General features: G+C 47.8%; 9 non-coding genes across 9 annotated transcripts; 5 read left to right on the forward strand and 4 right to left on the reverse strand.

Annotated features, from left to right (window-relative positions):
* Window positions 1-6,173: 6,173 nt before the first annotated feature.
* LOC134996331 (U1 spliceosomal RNA) lies at window positions 6,174-6,337 on the forward strand. Its single transcript, XR_010199032.1, has one exon. It is a non-coding gene; the product is annotated as a U1 spliceosomal RNA (small nuclear RNA).
* A 152-nt stretch (window positions 6,338-6,489) lies between these two features.
* Window positions 6,490-6,652, forward strand: LOC134996459 (U1 spliceosomal RNA). The gene has a single exon (XR_010199149.1). It is a non-coding gene; the product is annotated as a U1 spliceosomal RNA (small nuclear RNA).
* Window positions 6,653-7,307: 655 nt separating this feature from the next.
* LOC134996186 (U1 spliceosomal RNA) lies at window positions 7,308-7,471 on the forward strand. Its single transcript, XR_010198892.1, has one exon. It is a non-coding gene; the product is annotated as a U1 spliceosomal RNA (small nuclear RNA).
* Window positions 7,472-17,215: 9,744 nt separating this feature from the next.
* On the reverse strand, window positions 17,216-17,378 carry LOC134996539 (U1 spliceosomal RNA). Its single transcript, XR_010199214.1, has one exon. It is a non-coding gene; the product is annotated as a U1 spliceosomal RNA (small nuclear RNA).
* Window positions 17,379-17,530: 152 nt separating this feature from the next.
* LOC134996307 (U1 spliceosomal RNA) lies at window positions 17,531-17,694 on the reverse strand. Its single transcript, XR_010199009.1, has one exon. It is a non-coding gene; the product is annotated as a U1 spliceosomal RNA (small nuclear RNA).
* A 675-nt stretch (window positions 17,695-18,369) lies between these two features.
* Window positions 18,370-18,532, reverse strand: LOC134996418 (U1 spliceosomal RNA). The gene has a single exon (XR_010199116.1). It is a non-coding gene; the product is annotated as a U1 spliceosomal RNA (small nuclear RNA).
* A 152-nt stretch (window positions 18,533-18,684) lies between these two features.
* On the reverse strand, window positions 18,685-18,848 carry LOC134996218 (U1 spliceosomal RNA). Its single transcript, XR_010198924.1, has one exon. It is a non-coding gene; the product is annotated as a U1 spliceosomal RNA (small nuclear RNA).
* Window positions 18,849-18,992: 144 nt separating this feature from the next.
* LOC134996037 (U5 spliceosomal RNA) lies at window positions 18,993-19,108 on the forward strand. Its single transcript, XR_010198745.1, has one exon. It is a non-coding gene; the product is annotated as a U5 spliceosomal RNA (small nuclear RNA).
* A 270-nt stretch (window positions 19,109-19,378) lies between these two features.
* LOC134996034 (U5 spliceosomal RNA) lies at window positions 19,379-19,494 on the forward strand. Its single transcript, XR_010198742.1, has one exon. It is a non-coding gene; the product is annotated as a U5 spliceosomal RNA (small nuclear RNA).
* The last annotated feature ends 94 nt before the right edge of the window (window positions 19,495-19,588 follow it).

Consider the following 19,588-nt stretch of genomic DNA (forward strand, 5'->3'; position numbering starts at 1 on the left):
TATTATATTATCTATACTAGCAGATGCAGTACGGTAGTCCACGGCTGTACCTACCTCTGTGTCGTCAGTGCTCCTCCATAATTGTATACCTACCTGTGGTGGGGTTTTTTTTTCTATCTTCTTCATACTAGTAGTTTAGGAGTCTGCTGACAGTGTCCACCAGGTCCGTCATTATATTATATACCTACAGTAGTAATATATTTAGTATATTATCTATACTAGCAGACGCAGTACGGTAGTCCACGGCTGTACCTACCTCTGTGTCGTCACTCGTCCATAATTGTATACCTAACTGTGGTGGTTTTTTTTTTCTATCTTCTTCATACTAGTAGTTTAGCAGTCTGCTGACAGTGTCCACCAGGTCCGTCATTATATTATATATACCTACAGTAGTTATATCTATTTTTTTTTATATCATTAATTATCATCTCTATACTAGCAGACGCAGTACGGTAGGCCACGGCTGTGGCTATCTCTGTGTCGTCAGTGCTCGTCCATAATTGTATACCTACCTACCTGTGGTGGAAGTTTTTTTCTATCTTCTTCATACTAGTAGTTTAGCAGTCTGCTGACAGTGTCCACCAGGTCCGTCATTATATTATATATACCTACAGTAGTTATATATATATTTTTTTTTATATCATTAATTATCATCTCTATACTAGCAGACGCAGTACGGTAGTCCACGGCTGTAGCTACCTCTGTGTCGTCAGTCACTCGTCATCCATAAGTATACTAGTATCCATCCATCTCCATTGTTTACCTGAGGTGCCTTTTAGTTGTGCCTATTAAAATATGGAGAACAAAAATGTTGAGGTTCCAAAAATAGGGAAAGATCAAGATCCACTTCCACCTCGTGCTGAAGCTGCTGCCACTAGTCATGGCCGAGACGATGAAATTCCATCAACGTCGTCTGCCAAGGCCGATGCCCAATGTCATAGTACAGAGCATGTAAAATCCAAAACACAAAAGATCAGTAAAAAAATGACTCAAAAATCTAAATAAAAATCGTCGGAGGAGAAGCGTAAACTTGCCAATATGCCATTTACCACACGGAGTGGCAAGGAACGGCTGAGGCCCTGGCCTATCTTCATGGCTAGTGGTTCAGCTTCACATGAGGATGGAAGCACTCAGCCTCTCGCTAGAAAAATGAAAAGACTTAAGCTGGCAAAAGCACAGCAAAGAACTGTGCGTTCTTCAAAATCACAAATCCACAAGGAGAGTCCAATTGTGTCGGTTGCGATGCCTGACCTTCCCAACACTGGACGTGAAGAGCATGCACCTTCCACCATTTGCACGCCCCCTGCAAGTGCTGGAAGGAGCACCCGCAGTCCAGTTCCTGATAGTCAGATTGAAGATGTCAGTGTTGAAGTACACCAGGATGAGGAGAATATGGGTGTTGCTGGCGCTGGGGAGGAAATTGACAAGGAGGATTCTGATGGTGAGGTGGTTTGTTTAAGTCAGGCACCCGGCGAGACACCTGTTGTCCGTGGGAGGAATATGGCCATTGACATGCCTGGTGAAAATACCAAAAAAATCAGCTCTTCGGTGTGGAAGTATTTCAACAGAAATGCGGACAACAGGTGTCAAGCCGTGTGTTGCCTTTGTCAAGCTGTAATAAGTAGGGGTAAGGACGTTAACCACCTCGGAACATCCTCCCTTATACGTCACCTGCAGCGCATTCATCATAAGTCAGTGACAAGTTCAAAAACTTTGGGCGACAGCGGAAGCAGTCCACTGACCAGTAAATCCCTTCCTCTTGTAACCAAGCTCACGCAAACCACCCCACCAACTCCCTCAGTGTCAATTTCCTCCTTCCCCAGGAATGCCAATAGTCCTGCAGGCCATGTCACTGGCAATTCTGACGAGTTCTCTCCTGCCTGGGATTCCTCCGATGCATCCTTGAGTGTAACGCCTACTGCTGCTGGCGCTGCTGTTGTTGCTGCTGGGAGTCGATGGTCATCCCAGAGGGGAAGTCGTAAGACCACTTTTACTACTTCCACCAAGCAATTGACTGTCCAACAGTCCTTTGCGAGGAAGATGAAATATCACAGCAGTCATCCTGCTGCAAAGCGGATAACTGAGGCCTTGGCATCCTGGGCAGTGAGAAACGTGGTTCCGGTATCCATCATTACTTCAGAGCCAACTATAGACTTGATTGAGGTACTGTGTCCCCGGTACCAAATACTATCTAGGTTCCATTTCTCTAGGCAGGCGATACCGAAAATGTACACAGACCTCAGAAAAAGACTCACCAGTGTCCTAAAAAATGCAGTTGTACCCAATGTCCACTTAACCACGGACATGTGGACAAGTGGAGCAGGGCAGACTCAGGACTATATGACTGTGACAGCCCACTGGGTAGATGTATTGACTCCCGCCGCAAGAACAGCAGCGGCGGCACCAGTAGCAGCATCTCGCAAACGCCAACTCTTTCCTAGGCAGGCTACGCTTTGTATCACCGCTTTCCAGAATACGCACACAGATGAAAACCTCTTACGGCAACTGAGGAAGATCATCACAGAATGGCTTACCCCAATTGGACTCTCCTGTGGATTTGTGGCATCGGACAACGCCAGCAATATTGTGCGTGCATTATATCTGGGCAAATTCCAGCACGTCCCATGTTTTGCACATACCTTGAATTTGGTGGTGCAGAATTATTTAAAAAACGACAGGGGCGTGCAAGAGATGCTGTCGGTGGCCACAAGAATTGCGGGACACTTTCGGCGTACAGGCACCACGTACAGAAGACTGGAGCAACACCAAAAACGCCTGAACCTGCCCTGCCATCATCTGAAGCAAGAAGTGGAAACGAGGTGGAATTCAACCCTCTATATGCTTCAGAGGATGGAGGAGCAGCAAAAGGCCATTCAAGCCTATACATCTGACCACGATATAGGAGGTGGAATGCACCTGTCTCAAGCGCAGTGGAGAATGATTTCAACGTTGTGCAAGGTTCTGCAACCTTTTGAACTTGCCACACGTGAAGTCAGTTCAGACACTGCCAGCCTGAGTCAGGTCATTCCCGTCATCAGGCTTTTGCAGAAGAAGCTGGAGACATTGAAGGAGGAGCTAAGACAGAGCGATTCCGCTAGGCATGTGGGACTTGTGGATGGAGCCCTTCATTCGCTTAACCAGGATTCACGGGTGGTCAATCTGTTGAAATCAGAGCACTACATTTTGGCCACCGTGCTCGATCCTAGATTTAAAACCTACGTTGTATCTCTCTTTCCGGCAGACACAAGTCTGCAGGGGTTCAAAGACCTGCTGGTGAGAAAATTATCAAGTCAAGCGGAACTTGATCGGTCAACAGCTCCTCCTTCACAGTCTCCCGCAATTGGGGGTGCGAGGAAAAGGCTCAGAATTCCGAGCCCACCCGCTGGCGGTGATGCAGGGCAGTCTGGAGCGACTGCTGATGCTGACATCTGGTCCGGACTGAAGGACCTGCCAACGATTACGGACATGTCGTCTACTGTCACTGCATATGATTCTCTCACCATTGAAAGAATGGTGGAGGATTATATGAGTGACCGCATCCAAGTAGGCACGTCAGACAGTCCGTACGTATACTGGCAGGAAAAAGAGGCAATTTGGAGGCCCTTGCACAAACTGGCTTTATTCTACCTAAGTTGCCCTCCCACAAGTGTGTACTCCGAAAGAGTGTTTAGTGCCGCCGCTCACCTTGTCAGCAATCGGCGTACGAGGTTACTTCCAGAAAATGTGGAGAAGATGATGTTCATTAAAATGAATTATAATCAATTGCTCCGTGGAGACATTGACCAGCAGCAATTGCCTCCACAAAGTATACAGGGAGCTGAGATGGTGGATTCCAGTGGGGACGAATTGATAATCTGTGAGGAGGGGGATGTACACGGTGATGAATCGGAGGATGATGATGAGGTGGACATCTTGCCTCTATAGAGCCAGTTTGTGCAAGGAGAGATTTATTGCTTCTTTTTTGGTGGGGGTCCAAACCAACCCGTCATTTCAGTCACAGTCGTGTGGCAGACCCTGTCACTGAAATGATGGGTTGGTTAAAGTGTGCATGTCCTGTTTATACAACATAAGGGTGGGTGGGAGGGCCCAAGGCAATTCCACCTTGCACCTCTTTTTTCTTTTATTTTTCTTTGCGTCATGTGCTGTTTGGGGAGTGTTTTTTGGAAGGGCCATCCTGCGTGACACTGCAGTGCCACTCCTAGATGGGCCAGGTGTTTGTGTCGGCCACTTGGGTCGCTGAGCTTAGTCACACAGCTACCTCATTGCGCCTCTTTTTTTCTTTGCGTCATGTGCTGTTTGGGGAGTGTTTTTTGGAAGGGCCATCCTGCGTGACACTGCAGTGACACTCCTAGATGGGCCAGGTGTTTGTGTCGTCCACTTGGGTCGCTGAGCTTAGTCACACAGCTACCTCATTGCGCCACTTTTTTTCTTTGCGTCATGTGCTGTTTGGGGAGTGTTTTTTGGAAGGGCCATCCTGCGTGACACTGCAGTGCCACTCCTAGATGGGCCAGGTGTTTGTGTCGGCCACTTGGGTCGCTGAGCTTAGTCACACAGCTACCTCATTGCGCCTCTTTTTTTCTTTGCGTCATGTGCTGTTTGGGGAGTGTTTTTGGAAGGGCCATCCTGCGTGACACTGCAGTGCCACTCCTAGATGGGCCAGGTGTTTGTGTCGGCCACTTGGGTCGCTGAGCTTAGTCACACAGCTACCTCATTGCGCCTCTTTTTTTCTTTGCGTCATGTGCTGTTTGGGGAGTGTTTTTTGGAAGGGCCATCCTGCGTGACATTGCAGTGCCACTCCTAGATGGGCCAGGTGTTTGTGTCGGCCACTTGGGTCGCTGAGCTTAGTCACACAGCTACCTCATTGCGCCTCTTTTTTTCTTTGCGTCATGTGCTGTTTGGGGAGTGTTTTTTGGAAGGGCCATCATGCGTGACACTGCAGTGCCACTCCTAGATGGGCCAGGTGTTTGTGTCGGCCACTTGGGTCACTGAGCTTAGTCATCCAGCGACCTCGGTGCAAATTTTAGGACTAAAAATAATATTGTGAGGTGTGAGGTGTTAAGAATAGACTGAAAATTAGTGGAAATTATGGTTATTGAGGTTAATAATACTTTGGGATCAAAATGACTCCCAAATTCTATGATTTAAGCTGTTTTTTAGGGTTTTTTGAAAAAAACACCCGAATCCAAAAAACACCCGAATCCGACAAAAAAAATTCGGTGAGGTTTAGCCAAAACGCGTTCGAACCCAAAACACGGCCGCGGAACCGAACCCAAAACCAAAACACAAAACCCGAAAAATTTCCGGTGCACATCTCTAGTGGCCATGCCATGTCACTGTGCAGGAGCCAGCACCGCTCACACACTAGTCCCCGGTGCAGCCCCCAACCCCCGGGACACCCGGAGCAACAAAATGTAGATTCAGGCCACCAGGCCACGCCCCTACCTATGAAACCATGCCTCCTTTTTACCATTGCGCTGCTTATCTGCGCGCACTGCATTACAATCTCCCTCGCCACCTCTCTGGGTGTCACCAGTGATAGTGACACCTCTGCCATGCTTGTAGCAGCTGGTCCTAAGATCTACACCTCAAGCCCTGAGTGTTTGCCCTTGTGACTTGTTGATCATCATAGCAAAGCAGATGCTTACAGAAAACTGCAGGGGCTTAGATTGAAAATAAAAAAAATTGATGGGTATAAGGTAGAGAGGAGCGGGTTCGGTTCTCCGAGAACCGAATTCCCCACGAACCCCACGAACTCCTCCTCCGAGGCAGGCTCGGTTGTTCCCGCCTGACTCGGAAAACCTGAACAAGGGAAAATGTCATCATCCCGCTGTCGGATTCTCGCGAGATTCGGATTTCATATAAAGAGTGCAAGCATTCCTGGGGGAAGGCCTGCAGCAGATGGATTTGCATATGGTGATGTCATCCAAGCAGTGGGTCAAAGTTGGCTTCAGAAACAAACAGGAATGCTTGCACTAGTTGTTGCATTTGGTTTGTTGTTTGGGGGTGCTTCAGTATTAGGCAGCCTTCTGCCCTCCCATGTTCATCTGAAAATATGTGTTCTCCCTGCAGTTGTTGTCCCCAGATGAGAGTTCCCTTGTGCTGCCTCAGTTGAATCTCCTTTACTTGACAGAGATGTGCCTGAGCAGCGGCCCTCCCCAGCCCTATCCCAAATCATACTTATTTTGCATATGAGATACCATGGTCATGAAGATTATTCTCCCAGGGTGAGGTTCATTCATTGCATTCTGGGTATGCTGACCCCTGTGATTTCCCCAAATGTGGGTAACTCGACTGCATTATTTGTGGTAGTGGGGGACTGTGTTTGTGTTTTCCTCTGGTCAGCTCTGGTAAAAGTCAGATTTCTTTGTTTCAGATCTTCCTCTAGCCTTGTTCTTCTTTCGAGAGTTCCCTTGTGCTGCCTCAGTTGGATCTCCTTCACTTGACAGGGGGGTGCCCGAGCAGCGACCCTCCCCAGCTCAAGCCCAACTCCTACTTACCTGCCAGGTGAGATACTATGATCATGAAGGTGCTTCTTCCAGGGCAAGGCTCACCCATTGCACTCTGGGTGTGCTGCCCCTGCGATTTCCCCAAATGTGGGAAACTTGACTGCATAATTTGTGTTTCCCCTGGTCGGCTCTCGTATAATTCAGATCTCTTTGTCTCAGGTCTCTCTCCAGCCTAGTTTGCTGTCTGTTTCCACTTTTTTTTTCTTGAGCCCCTCCCTTTTATACCCTTGTGCACTATCCTGACTTCTCCTCCTGTCTGCTTACTTTGTGCCTTCCAATGCACAATGCAAACTACACACCCTTTTACTTGCCTTACAGAGCAGCTCTGGAGCTGTTACAGTGCCAAGCTGCTGTAAGAAATCAGCTTGAATGCTTCAGGGGCTGGGGCATTGTCAACATGAGCCCCACACCGAAGGAGGGTGGGGGTGTTTAATGCGAACTAAGGGTCATCCAAGCGCCGCAAAAGGCCGCCATGCCCTGCATACCCCTTTTCTCTTTTCATATGCAGATGAGGGATCCAGCCAACTTTGGCCCACTGCTTGGATGACATCACCGTATGCAAATCCGTCTTCTGCAGAACTTCCCCCAGGAATGCTTGTACTAGTTGTTGCATTTGGTTTGTTGTTTGGGGGTGCTTCAGTATTAGGCAGCCTTCTGCCCTCCCATGTTCATCTGAAAATATGTGTTCTCCCTGCAGTTGTTGTCCCCAGATGAGAGTTCCCTTGTGCTGCCTCAGTTGAATCTCCTTTACTTGACAGAGATGTGCCTGAGCAGCGGCCCTCCCCAGCCCTATCCCAAATCATACTTATTTTGCATAGGCGATACCATGGTCATGAAGATTGTTCTCCCAGGGTGAGGTTCATTCATTGCATTCTGGGTATGCTGACCCCTGTGATTTCCCCAAATGTGGGAAACTCGACTGCATTATTTGTGGTAGTGGGGGACTGTGTTTGTGCTTTCCTCTGGTCAGCTCTGGTAAAAGTCAGATTTCTTTGTCTCAGATCTTCCTCTAGCCTTGTTTTTCTTTCGAGAGTTCCCTTGTGCTGCCTCAGTTGGACTCCTTCATTTGACAGGGGGTGCCCGAGCAGCAATCCTCCACAGCTCTGGCCCAACTCCTACTTACCTGCCAGGTGAGATACTATGATCTTCACTGTTAGGGCAATCAGGATGTGGAATTCCCTGCCAGGGAAGGTGGTAATGGCGGACTCTGTAATTGGATTTAAAAAAGGAATGGATACATTTCTGAATGAAAAAGCTATCCAAGGTTATAATACTTAAAATATCAACATGGTTAATCCGGGGGTAACATGAGTTGTAGTAGCTAACTAGTCATAAAACATTATTCAGCAAGTATGTAGAATCATCACAACTTAAAACAGGTTGAACACGATGGGCAATTTGCCTCTATTCAACCTCAAAAACTATGTTACTATATGTTACTATATTACTATGTTACTGTAGTATACAGAACACCACAATGCAATGAGCAGTGATAGTGAGCACTGATGAGGATACTAGAACTGACACTGAGCAGCAAGATGCAGCACTGGACTATTAGTAATGTACTGTAGTATGCTGAGCACAACAATGCAGCACAAGACAATGAGCAGTGATACTGAGCACTGATGAGGATACTACTGAGAACTGACACTGAGCAGGAGAGACACACTACTAGTATTACTGAGCAGCAATAAGTATCCACTGATACTGAGCACTGATATTGAGATTTCCACTGAGAGAACATAACCACGTCCTCTCCGCTCTCTCTTCAATGCACGAGTAAAAATGGCGGCAACGCGCAGCTCTTTATATGGAATCCGAATCTCGCGAGAATCCGACAGCGGGATGATGACATTTTCCCTTGTTCAGGTTTTCCGAGTCAGGCGGGAACAACCGAGCCTGCCTCGGAGGAGGAGTTCGTGGGGTTCGTGGGGAATTCGGTTCTCGGAGAACCGAACCCGCTCCTCTCTACCTTATACCCATCAATTTTTTTTATTTTCAATCTAAGCCCCTGCAGTTTTCTGTAAGCATCTGCTTTGCTATGATGATCAACAAGTCACAAGGGCAAACACTCAGGGCTTGAGGTGTAGATCTTAGGACCAGCTGCTACAAGCATGGCAGAGGTGTCACTATCACTGGTGACACCCAGAGAGGTGGCGAGGGAGATTGTAATGCAGTGCGCGCAGATAAGCAGCGCAATGGTAAAAAGGAGGCATGGTTTCATAGGTAGGGGCGTGGCCTGGTGGCCTGAATCTACATTTTGTTGCTCCGGGTGTCCCGGGGGTTGGGGGCTGCACCGGGGACTAGTGTGTGAGCGGTGCTGGCTCCTGCACAGTGACATGGCATGGCCACTAGAGATGTGCACCGGAAATTTTTCGGGTTTTGTGTTTTGGTTTTGGGTTCGGTTCCGCGGCCGTGTTTTGGGTACGAACGCGTTTTGGCTAAACCTCACCGAATTTTTTTTGTCGGATTCGGGTGTGTTTTGGATTCGGGTGTTTTTTTCAAAAAACCCTAAAAAACAGCTTAAATCATAGAATTTGGGAGTCATTTTGATCCCAAAGTATTATTAACCTCAATAACCATAATTTCCACTAATTTTCAGTCTATTCTTAACACCTCACACCTCACAATATTATTTTTAGTCCTAAAATTTGCAACGAGGTCGCTGGATGACTAAGCTCAGTGACCCAAGTGGCCGACACAAACACCTGGCCCATCTAGGAGTGGCACTGCAGTGTCACGCATGATGGCCCTTCCAAAAAACACTCCCCAAACAGCACATGACGCAAAGAAAAAAAGAGGCGCAATGAGGTAGCTGTGTGACTAAGCTCAGCGACCCAAGTGGCCGACACAAACACCTGGCCCATCTAGGAGTGGCACTGCAGTGTCACGCAGGATGGCCCTTCCAAAAAACACTCCCCAAACAGCACATGACGCAAAGAAAAAAAGAGGCGCAATGAGGTAGCTGTGTGACTAAGCTCAGCGACCCAAGTGGCCGACACAAACACCTGGCCCATCTAGGAGTGGCACTGCAGTGTCACGCAGGATGGCCCTTCCAGAAACACTCCCCAAACAGCACATGACGCAAAGAAAAAAAGAGGCGCAATGAGGTAGCTGTGTGACTAAGCTCAGCGACCCAAGTGGCCGACACAAACACCTGGCCCATCTAGGAGTGGCACTGCAGTGTCACGCAGGATGGCCCTTCCAAAAAACACTCCCCAAACAGCACATGACGCAAAGAAAAAAAGTGGCGCAATGAGGTAGCTGTGTGACTAAGCTCAGCGACCCAAGTGGACGACACAAACACCTGGCCCATCTAGGAGTGTCACTGCAGTGTCACGCAGGATGGCCCTTCCAAAAAACACTCCCCAAACAGCACATGACGCAAAGAAAAAAAGAGGCGCAATGAGGTAGCTGTGTGACTAAGCTCAGCGACCCAAGTGGCCGACACAAACACCTGGCCCATCTAGGAGTGGCACTGCAGTGTCACGCAGGATGGCCCTTCCAAAAAACACTCCCCAAACAGCACATGACGCAAAGAAAAATAAAAGAAAAAAGAGGTGCAAGGTGGAATTGCCTTGGGCCCTCCCACCCACCCTTATGTTGTATAAACAGGACATGCACACTTTAACCAACCCATCATTTCAGTGACAGGGTCTGCCACACGACTGTGACTGAAATGACGGGTTGGTTTGGACCCCCACCAAAAAAGAAGCAATAAATCTCTCCTTGCACAAACTGGCTCTATAGAGGCAAGATGTCCACCTCATCATCATCCTCCGATTCATCACCGTGTACATCCCCCTCCTCACAGATTATCAATTCGTCCCCACTGGAATCCACCATCTCAGCTCCCTGTATACTTTGTGGAGGCAATTGCTGCTGGTCAATGTCTCCACGGAGCAATTGATTATAATTCATTTTAATGAACATCATCTTCTCCACATTTTCTGGAAGTAACCTCGTACGCCGATTGCTGACAAGGTGAGCGGCGGCACTAAACACTCTTTCGGAGTACACACTTGTGGGAGGGCAACTTAGGTAGAATAAAGCCAGTTTGTGCAAGGGCCTCCAAATTGCCTCTTTTTCCTGCCAGTATACGTACGGACTGTCTGACGTGCCTACTTGGATGCGGTCACTCATATAATCCTCCACCATTCTTTCAATGGTGAGAGAATCATATGCAGTGACAGTAGACGACATGTCCGTAATCGTTGGCAGGTCCTTCAGTCCGGACCAGATGTCAGCATCAGCAGTCGCTCCAGACTGCCCTGCATCACCGCCAGCGGGTGGGCTCGGAATTCTGAGCCTTTTCCTCGCACCCCCAATTGCGGGAGACTGTGAAGGAGGAGCTGTTGACCGATCAAGTTCCGCTTGACTTGATAATTTTCTCACCAGCAGGTCTTTGAACCCCTGCAGACTTGTGTCTGCCGGAAAGAGAGATACAACGTAGGTTTTAAATCTAGGATCGAGCACGGTGGCCAAAATGTAGTGCTCTGATTTCAACAGATTGACCACCCGTGAATCCTGGTTAAGCGAATGAAGGGCTCCATCCACAAGTCCCACATGCCTAGCGGAATCGCTCTGTCTTAGCTCCTCCTTCAATGTCTCCAGCTTCTTCTGCAAAAGCCTGATGACGGGAATGACCTGACTCAGGCTGGCAGTGTCTGAACTGACTTCACGTGTGGCAAGTTCAAAAGGTTGCAGAACCTTGCACAACGTTGAAATCATTCTCCACTGCGCTTGAGACAGGTGCATTCCACCTCCTATATCGTGGTCAGATGTATAGGCTTGAATGGCCTTTTGCTGCTCCTCCATCCTCTGAAGCATATAGAGGGTTGAATTCCACCTCGTTTCCACTTCTTGCTTCAGATGATGGCAGGGCAGGTTCAGGCGTTTTTGGTGTTGCTCCAGTCTTCTGTACGTGGTGCCTGTACGCCGAAAGTGTCCCGCAATTCTTGTGGCCACCGACAGCATCTCTTGCACGCCCCTGTCGTTTTTTAAATAATTCTGCACCACCAAATTCAAGGTATGTGCAAAACATGGGACGTGCTGGAATTTGCCCAGATATAATGCACGCACAATATTGCTGGCGTTGTCCGATGCCACAAATCCACAGGAGAGTCCAATTGGGGTAAGCCATTCTGTGATGATCTTCCTCAGTTGCCGTAAGAGGTTTTCATCTGTGTGCGTATTCTGGAAAGCGGTGATACAAAGCGTAGCCTGCCTAGGAAAGAGTTGGCGTTTGCGAGATGCTGCTACTGGTGCCGCCGCTGCTGTTCTTGCGGCGGGAGTCAATACATCTACCCAGTGGGCTGTCACAGTCATATAGTCCTGAGTCTGCCCTGCTCCACTTGTCCACATGTCCGTGGTTAAGTGGACATTGGGTACAACTGCATTTTTTAGGACACTGGTGAGTCTTTTTCTGAGGTCTGTGTACATTTTCGGTATCGCCTGCCTAGAGAAATGGAACCTAGATAGTATTTGGTACCGGGGACACAGTACCTCAATCAAGTCTATAGTTGGCTCTGAAGTAATGATGGATACCGGAACCACGTTTCTCACTGCCCAGGATGCCAAGGCCTCAGTTATCCGCTTTGCAGCAGGATGACTGCTGTGATATTTCATCTTCCTCGCAAAGGACTGTTGGACAGTCAATTGCTTGGTGGAAGTAGTAAAAGTGGTCTTACGACTTCCCCTCTGGGATGACCATCGACTCCCAGCAGCAACAACAGCAGCGCCAGCAGCAGTAGGCGTTACACTCAAGGATGCATCGGAGGAATCCCAGGCAGGAGAGAACTCGTCAGAATTGCCAGTGACATGGCCTGCAGGACTATTGGCATTCCTGGGGAAGGAGGAAATTGACACTGAGGGAGTTGGTGGGGTGGTTTGCATGAGCTTGGTTACAAGAGGAAGGGATTTACTGGTCAGTGGACTGCTTCCGCTGTCGCCCAAAGTTTTTGAACTTGTCACTGACTTATGATGAATGCGCTGCAGGTGACGTATAAGGGAGGATGTTCCGAGGTGGTTAACGTCCTTACCCCTACTTATTACAGCTTGACAAAGGCAACACACGGCTTGACACCTGTTGTCCGCATTTCTGTTGAAATACTTCCACACCGAAGAGCTGATTTTTTTGGTATTTTCACCAGGCATGTCAATGGCCATATTCCTCCCACGGACAACAGGTGTCTCGCCGGGTGCCTGACTTAAACAAACCACCTCACCATCAGAATCCTCCTTGTCAATTTCCTCCCCAGCGCCAGCAACACCCATATTCTCCTCATCCTGGTGTACTTCAACACTGACATCTTCAATCTGACTATCAGGAACTGGACTGCGGGTGCTCCTTCCAGCACTTGCAGGGGGCGTGCAAATGGTGGAAGGTGCATGCTCTTCACGTCCAGTGTTGGGAAGGTCAGGCATCGCAACCGACACAATTGGACTCTCCTTGTGGATTTGTGATTTTGAAGAACGCACAGTTCTTTGCTGTGCTTTTGCCAGCTTAAGTCTTTTCATTTTTCTAGCGAGAGGCTGAGTGCTTCCATCCTCATGTGAAGCTGAACCACTAGCCATGAAGATAGGCCAGGGCCTCAGCCGTTCCTTGCCACTCCGTGTGGTAAATGGCATATTGGCAAGTTTACGCTTCTCCTCCGACGATTTTTATTTAGATTTTTGAGTCATTTTTTTACTGATCTTTTGTGTTTTGGATTTTACATGCTCTGTACTATGACATTGGGCATCGGCCTTGGCAGACGACGTTGATGGAATTTCATCGTCTCGGCCATGACTAGTGGCAGCAGCTTCAGCACGAGGTGGAAGTGGATCTTGATCTTTCCCTATTTTTGGAACCTCAACATTTTTGTTCTCCATATTTTAATAGGCACAACTAAAAGGCACCTCAGGTAAACAATGGAGATGGATGGATACTAGTATACTTATGGATGACGAGTGACTGACGACACAGAGGTAGCTACAGCCGTGGACTACCGTACTGCGTCTGCTAGTATAGAGATGATAATTAATGATATAAAAAAAAATATATATATAACTACTGTAGGTATATATAATATAATGACGGACCTGGTGGACACTGTCAGCAGACTGCTAAACTACTAGTATGAAGAAGATAGAAAAAAACTTCCACCACAGGTAGGTAGGTATACAATTATGGACGAGCACTGACGACACAGAGATAGCCACAGCCGTGGCCTACCGTACTGCGTCTGCTAGTATAGAGATGATAATTAATGATATAAAAAAAAATAGATATAACTACTGTAGGTATATATAATATAATGACGGACCTGGTGGACACTGTCAGCAGACTGCTAAACTACTAGTATGAAGAAGATAGAAAAAAAAAACACCACAGTTAGGTATACAATTATGGACGAGTGACGACACAGAGGTAGGTACAGCCGTGGACTACCGTACTGCGTCTGCTAGTATAGATAATATACTAAATATATTACTACTGTAGGTATATAATATAATGACGGACCTGGTGGACACTGTCAGCAGACTCCTAAACTACTAGTATGAAGAAGATAGAAAAAAAAACCCCACCACAGGTAGGTATACAATTATGGACGAGCACTGACGACACAGAGGTAGGTACAGCCGTGGACTACCGTACTGCATCTGCTAGTATAGATAATATAATAAATATATTACTACTGTAGGTATATAATATAATGACGGACCTGGTGGACACTGTCAGCAGACTGCTAAACTACTAGTATGAAGAAGATAAAAAAAAAAACCCACCACAGGTAGGTAGGTATACAATTATGGACGAGCACTGACGACACAGAGATAGCCACAGCCGTGGACTACCGTACTGCGTCTGCTAGTATAGATAATATAATAAATATATTACTACTGTAGGTATATAATATAATGATGGACCTGGTGGACACTGTCAGTAGACTCCTAAACTACTAGTATGAAGAAGATAGAAAAAAAAAAACCACCACAGGTAGGTAGGTATACAATTATGGACGAGCACTGACGACACAGAGATAGCCACAGCCGTGGACTACCGTACTGCGTCTGCTAATATAGAGATGATAAAGATGAAAAAAAAAATATAACACTACTGCAGGTAAATATTTATATAATATATGTATGACGGACCTGCTGGACACTGTCAGCAGAATGCATTTATAGAATAAAAAAAAAACACCACAGGAGTGTTTAACTTTTTCAGGCAGACAATATACTGGTGGTCACACTGGCAGCAAAAGTGTGCACTGTACTCCTGCTATAACTGCTCCCCAGTCTCCCCCACAATTAAGCTGTGTGAGCAGTGAGCACTCAGCACAGTCAGATATACATAGATGATATATCATGCAGCACACTGAGGCTGAGCACAGATATGGTATGTGTATCGTTTTTTTTCAGGCAGAGAACGGATTATAAATAATAAAACTGGTGGTCACTATCAGCAAAACTCTGCACTACTGAGTACTCCTGACAAGTTCAACTGCTCCCCAAATTAGTAGTAAATCAAATGTCACTCGTCTCTATCTTCTAATCTAAACGGAGAGGACGCCAGCCACGTCCTCTCCCTATCAATCTCAATGCACGTGTGAAAATGGCGGCGACGCGCGGCTCCTTATATAGAATCCAAGTCTCGTGAGAATCCGACAGCGGGATGATGACGTTCGGGCGCGCTCGGGTTAACCGAGCAAGGCGAGAGGATCCGAGTCTGCTCGGACCCGAGCAAAAAAGGGTGAAGTTCGGGCGGGTTCGGATTCCGAGGAACCGAACCCGCTCATCTCTTATGGCCACCCAGCATGACGCCTCCCTTCTTGACCATGCTGTAATTGCAGTCGCACTGCAGTTCAGCGTGATCATAAAAAATGGTGTAGCCTCCTGCTGGTGCAGACTGTATGTGCGCGCAGGAAGCCGCCACCATTTTTGTGATCACAGCGGCTGAATGTGATGTCATACAGCTGCTGTGACCACGCCCCCTGTGTCTCCTCCATTGCAGACCCCATTTTGAAGCCTTGCCCCCGCACCGCTCCATCCCTGACTTGGAAATGGAGTGTTGCTGACCCCCCTCTCCCCCCCTGCCCCGATTGACAGGCAGAGGCGATCGCATTCTCTGCGGGGTGCCGCAGAAAATGCAGGCACATGCGTATGCTCTTAGCAATTTTTGCAGTTGGATCACTTATTGTGATTGCAATCCAACCTGAATCAGGCCCTATTACCTATCACAATGCGCTGCGGGCAGTACAAAATTGGTTTAATATAGGAGAAAAACCCCCAGACCTGTGCTCCTTAACTGTACCTGGTGGCTCGTGGAGCGGCTGCCCAGTAATCAGTGTCCACGCCAGTGCGCACACGGTCCACCCCCTACGGCCACGCTCCCCTTCATCAGCGGCCTCGTGATCCGGAAGGGCGGTGTGTGTGTGACTGACCTTAGGAAGAAACCGGAGACTCCGCTGCAGTGACCCAGCAACCAGGGCACGGGAGTATACAGCGCCGCTGGGAGTGATGAAGCTGCAGTAAAGATGTCTATTAGACCTAGCCTGCTGCAGCCCTTGTAGATTCTCATAAAACAAGTTCTTCTTTTCTTGTCAGAATGAATAGCTAAGAATTGGCTTCCTGAGGCAGGCCCCTGTTAAGTGGCCTGCTACTGAAGGCACCAACTACAAACTGAGCTCCCTGTTCATGGAAGCGGGGTTATAGAGGAGGATGCGCTGAGCATCTTGGGAACAGTCAAAAGCTTTGAGTCGGTTGGTGCCTCAGATCAAGTTCCTACTCTACACCCCAATGTGAATCCTTGTGGAGTCCTGTGTACCCCACAGAAGAAATTAATGTGTCACACCCATTGGCAGCAACCTTAGAATAGCTGCTGATGGGCACAATTGAGAAAGGAAGGGGGGGGGGGGACATTTGAATCCAGCACATAGATGCAATTCAAATATGTAATTTGTACCTTCCTATTTTAAAATATAATGGATGAACTTCACCCTGTGAGAACAATCTTCATGATCAAGAGATCTCATATGCAAAATAAGTATGAGTTGGGATAGGGCTGGGGAGGGTGGCTGCTCGGGCAGCCCCTCCCCCATCAAGTTAAGGAGATTCAACTGAGGAAGCACAAGGGAACTCTCGTCTGGGGACAACAACTGCAGGGAGACCACATCTTTTCAGATGAACATGGGAGGGCGGAAGGCTGCCTAATACTGAAGCACCATCAAATATCAAACCATATGCAACAACTAGTACAAGCATTCCTGGGGGAAGGTCTGCAGCAGACGGATTTGCATACGGTGATGTCATCCAAGCAGTGGGCCAAAGTTGGCTGGAACCCTCATCTGCATATGAAAAGAGAAAAGGGGCATGCAGGGCATGGCGGCCTTTTGCGGTGCTTGGATGACCCCTAGTTCGCATTAAACACCCCCACCCTCCTTTGGTGTGGGGCTCATGTTGGCTATGCCCCAGCCCCTGAAGCATTCAAGCTGATTTCTTGCAGCAGCTGGGCACTGTAACAGCTCCAGAGCTGCTCTGTAAGGCAACTAAAAGGGTGTGGGCCCTGCAGCACTACCTGTAGTTCGCATTGTGCGTTGGAAGGCACAAAGTAAGCAGACGGGAGAAGTCAGGATAGTGCGCAAGGGCATAGAAGGGAGTGGCTCCAGAAAAGAGAAGTGGAAACAGACAGCAAACTAGGCTGGAGAGAGACCTGAGACAGAGAGATCTGAATTATACGAGAGCCGACCAGGGGAAACACAAATTATGCAATCAAGTTTCCCACATTTGGGGAAATCACAGGAGCAGCACACCCAGAGTGCAATGGGTGAGCCTTGCCCTGGGAGAAGCACCTTCATGATCATAGTATCTCACCTGGCAGGTAAGTAGGAGTTGGGCTAGAGCTGGGGAGGGTCACTGCTCGGGCACCCCCCTGTCAAGTGAAGGAGATCCAACTGAGGCAGCACAAGGGAACTCTCGAAAGAAGAACAAGGCTAGAGGAATATATGAGACAAAGAAATCTGACTTTTACCAGAGCTGACCAGAGGAAAACACAAACACAGTCCCCCACTACCACAAAAAATGCAGGCGAGTTTCCCACATTTGGGGAAATCACAGGGGTCAGCATACCCAGAATGCAATGAATGAACCTCACCCTGGGTGAACAATCTTCATGACCATGGTGTCTCCTATGCAAAATAAGTATGATTTGGGATAGGGCTGGGAGGGCCGCTGCTCAGGCACATCTCTGTCAAGTAAAGGAGATTCAACTGAGGCAGCACAAGGGAACTCTCATCTGGGGACAACAACTGCAGGGAGAACACATATTTTCAGATGAACATGGGAGGGCAGAAGGCTGCCTAATACTGAAGCACCCCCAAACAACAAACCAAATGCAACAACTAGTGCAAGCATTCCTGGGGCAAGGCCTGCAGGAGATGGATTTGCATATGGTGATGTCATCCAAGCAGTGGGTCAAAGTTGGCTTCAACCCTCATCTGCATATGAAAAGAGAAAAGGGGCGTGCAGGGCATGGCGGCCTTTTGCGGTGCTTGGATTACCCCTAGTTCGCATTAAACACCCCCACCCACCTTTGGTGTGGGGCTCATGTTGGCCATGCCCCATCCCCTGAAGCATTCAAGCTGATTTCTTGCAGCAGCTGGGCACTGTAACAGCTCCAGAGCTGCTCTTTAAGGCAAGTAAAAGATTGTGTGGGCCCTGCAGCACTACCTGTAGTTTGCATTGTGCATTGGAAGGCACAAAGTAAGCAGACGGGAGGAGAAGTCAGGATAGTGCACAAGGGTATAGAAGGGAGGGGCTCAAGATAAAAGAAGTGGAAACAGACAGCAAACTAGGCTGGAGAAAGACCTGAGACAAAGAGATCTGAATTATACGAGAGCCGACCAGAGGAAACACAAATTATGCAGTCAAGTGTCCCACATTTGGGGAAATCGTAGGAGCAGCACACCCAGAGTGCAATGGGTGAGCCTTGCCCTGGGAGAAGCACCTTCCTGATCATAGTATCTCACCTGGCAGGTAAGTAGGAGTTGGGCTAGAGCTGGGGAGGGTCGCTGCTCGGGCACCCCCCTGTCAAGTGAAGGAGATCCACCTGAGGCAGCACAAGGGAACTCTCGAAAGAAGAACAAGGCTAGAGGAAAATCTGAGACAAAGAAATCTGAGTTTTAACAGAGCTGACCAGAGGAAAGCACAAACACAGTCCCCCACTACCACAAATAATGCAGTCGAGTTTCCCACATTTGGGTAAATCACAGGGGTCAGCATACCCAAAATGCAATGAATGAACCTCACCCTGGGAGAACAATCTTCATGACCATGGTATCTCCTATGCAAAATAAGTATGATTTGGGATAGGGCTGGGGAGGGCCGCTGCTCATGCACATCTCTGTCAAGTAAAGGAGATTCAACTGAGGCAGCACAAGGGAACTCTCATCTGGGGACAACAACTGCAGGGAGAACACATATTTTCAGATAAAAATCTTGGTCATGCTCTGGTTTCTCTTCAGAACGAACAAATCTTTCGCCTTTTATTAAAGATTTCCGTGGAGAGGAGCAAAACCGAGTTTTATCTCAATTTTTGCATGCCCCATCTTTTTGAGGTTTCTTTTATCGGTTTAAAGATAGAATGAGTGTGCTTTAATGTAAGCTCATTTGCATAGAAATGACAGTAAATGTTTGTTTCTTTTCAAACAGAACTTTCTTGACCATGCTACTTGCTTGAAAGATCTGGGAGCACATGGAATACAGTACAAACCATGCTTATAGCAAGGAGAAGCCAGGTGAGAAATCTGCTTACTTTCAAGTTGGGCGCTCACTTTGATCTGAATGAGGACTGCTGGCACAGCATTTAGGCGACAGGTGGAATCTTGGTCATGCTCTGGTTTCTCTTCAGAACGAACAAATCTTTCGCCTTTTATTAAAGATTTCTGTGGAGAGGAGCAAAACTGAGTTTTATCTCAATTTTTGCATGCCCCATATTATTGGGGTTTCTTTTATCAGTTTCTTGTTAGCTTTAATGTAAGTTTATTTGCATAACAATGACTATAAATGTCTGTTTCTTTTCAAGCAGAACTTTCTTGACC

Source organism: Pseudophryne corroboree, unplaced genomic scaffold (genome assembly GCF_028390025.1).
Source record: "Pseudophryne corroboree isolate aPseCor3 unplaced genomic scaffold, aPseCor3.hap2 scaffold_142, whole genome shotgun sequence".
Classification (NCBI taxonomy): Eukaryota; Metazoa; Chordata; class Amphibia; order Anura; family Myobatrachidae; genus Pseudophryne; species Pseudophryne corroboree.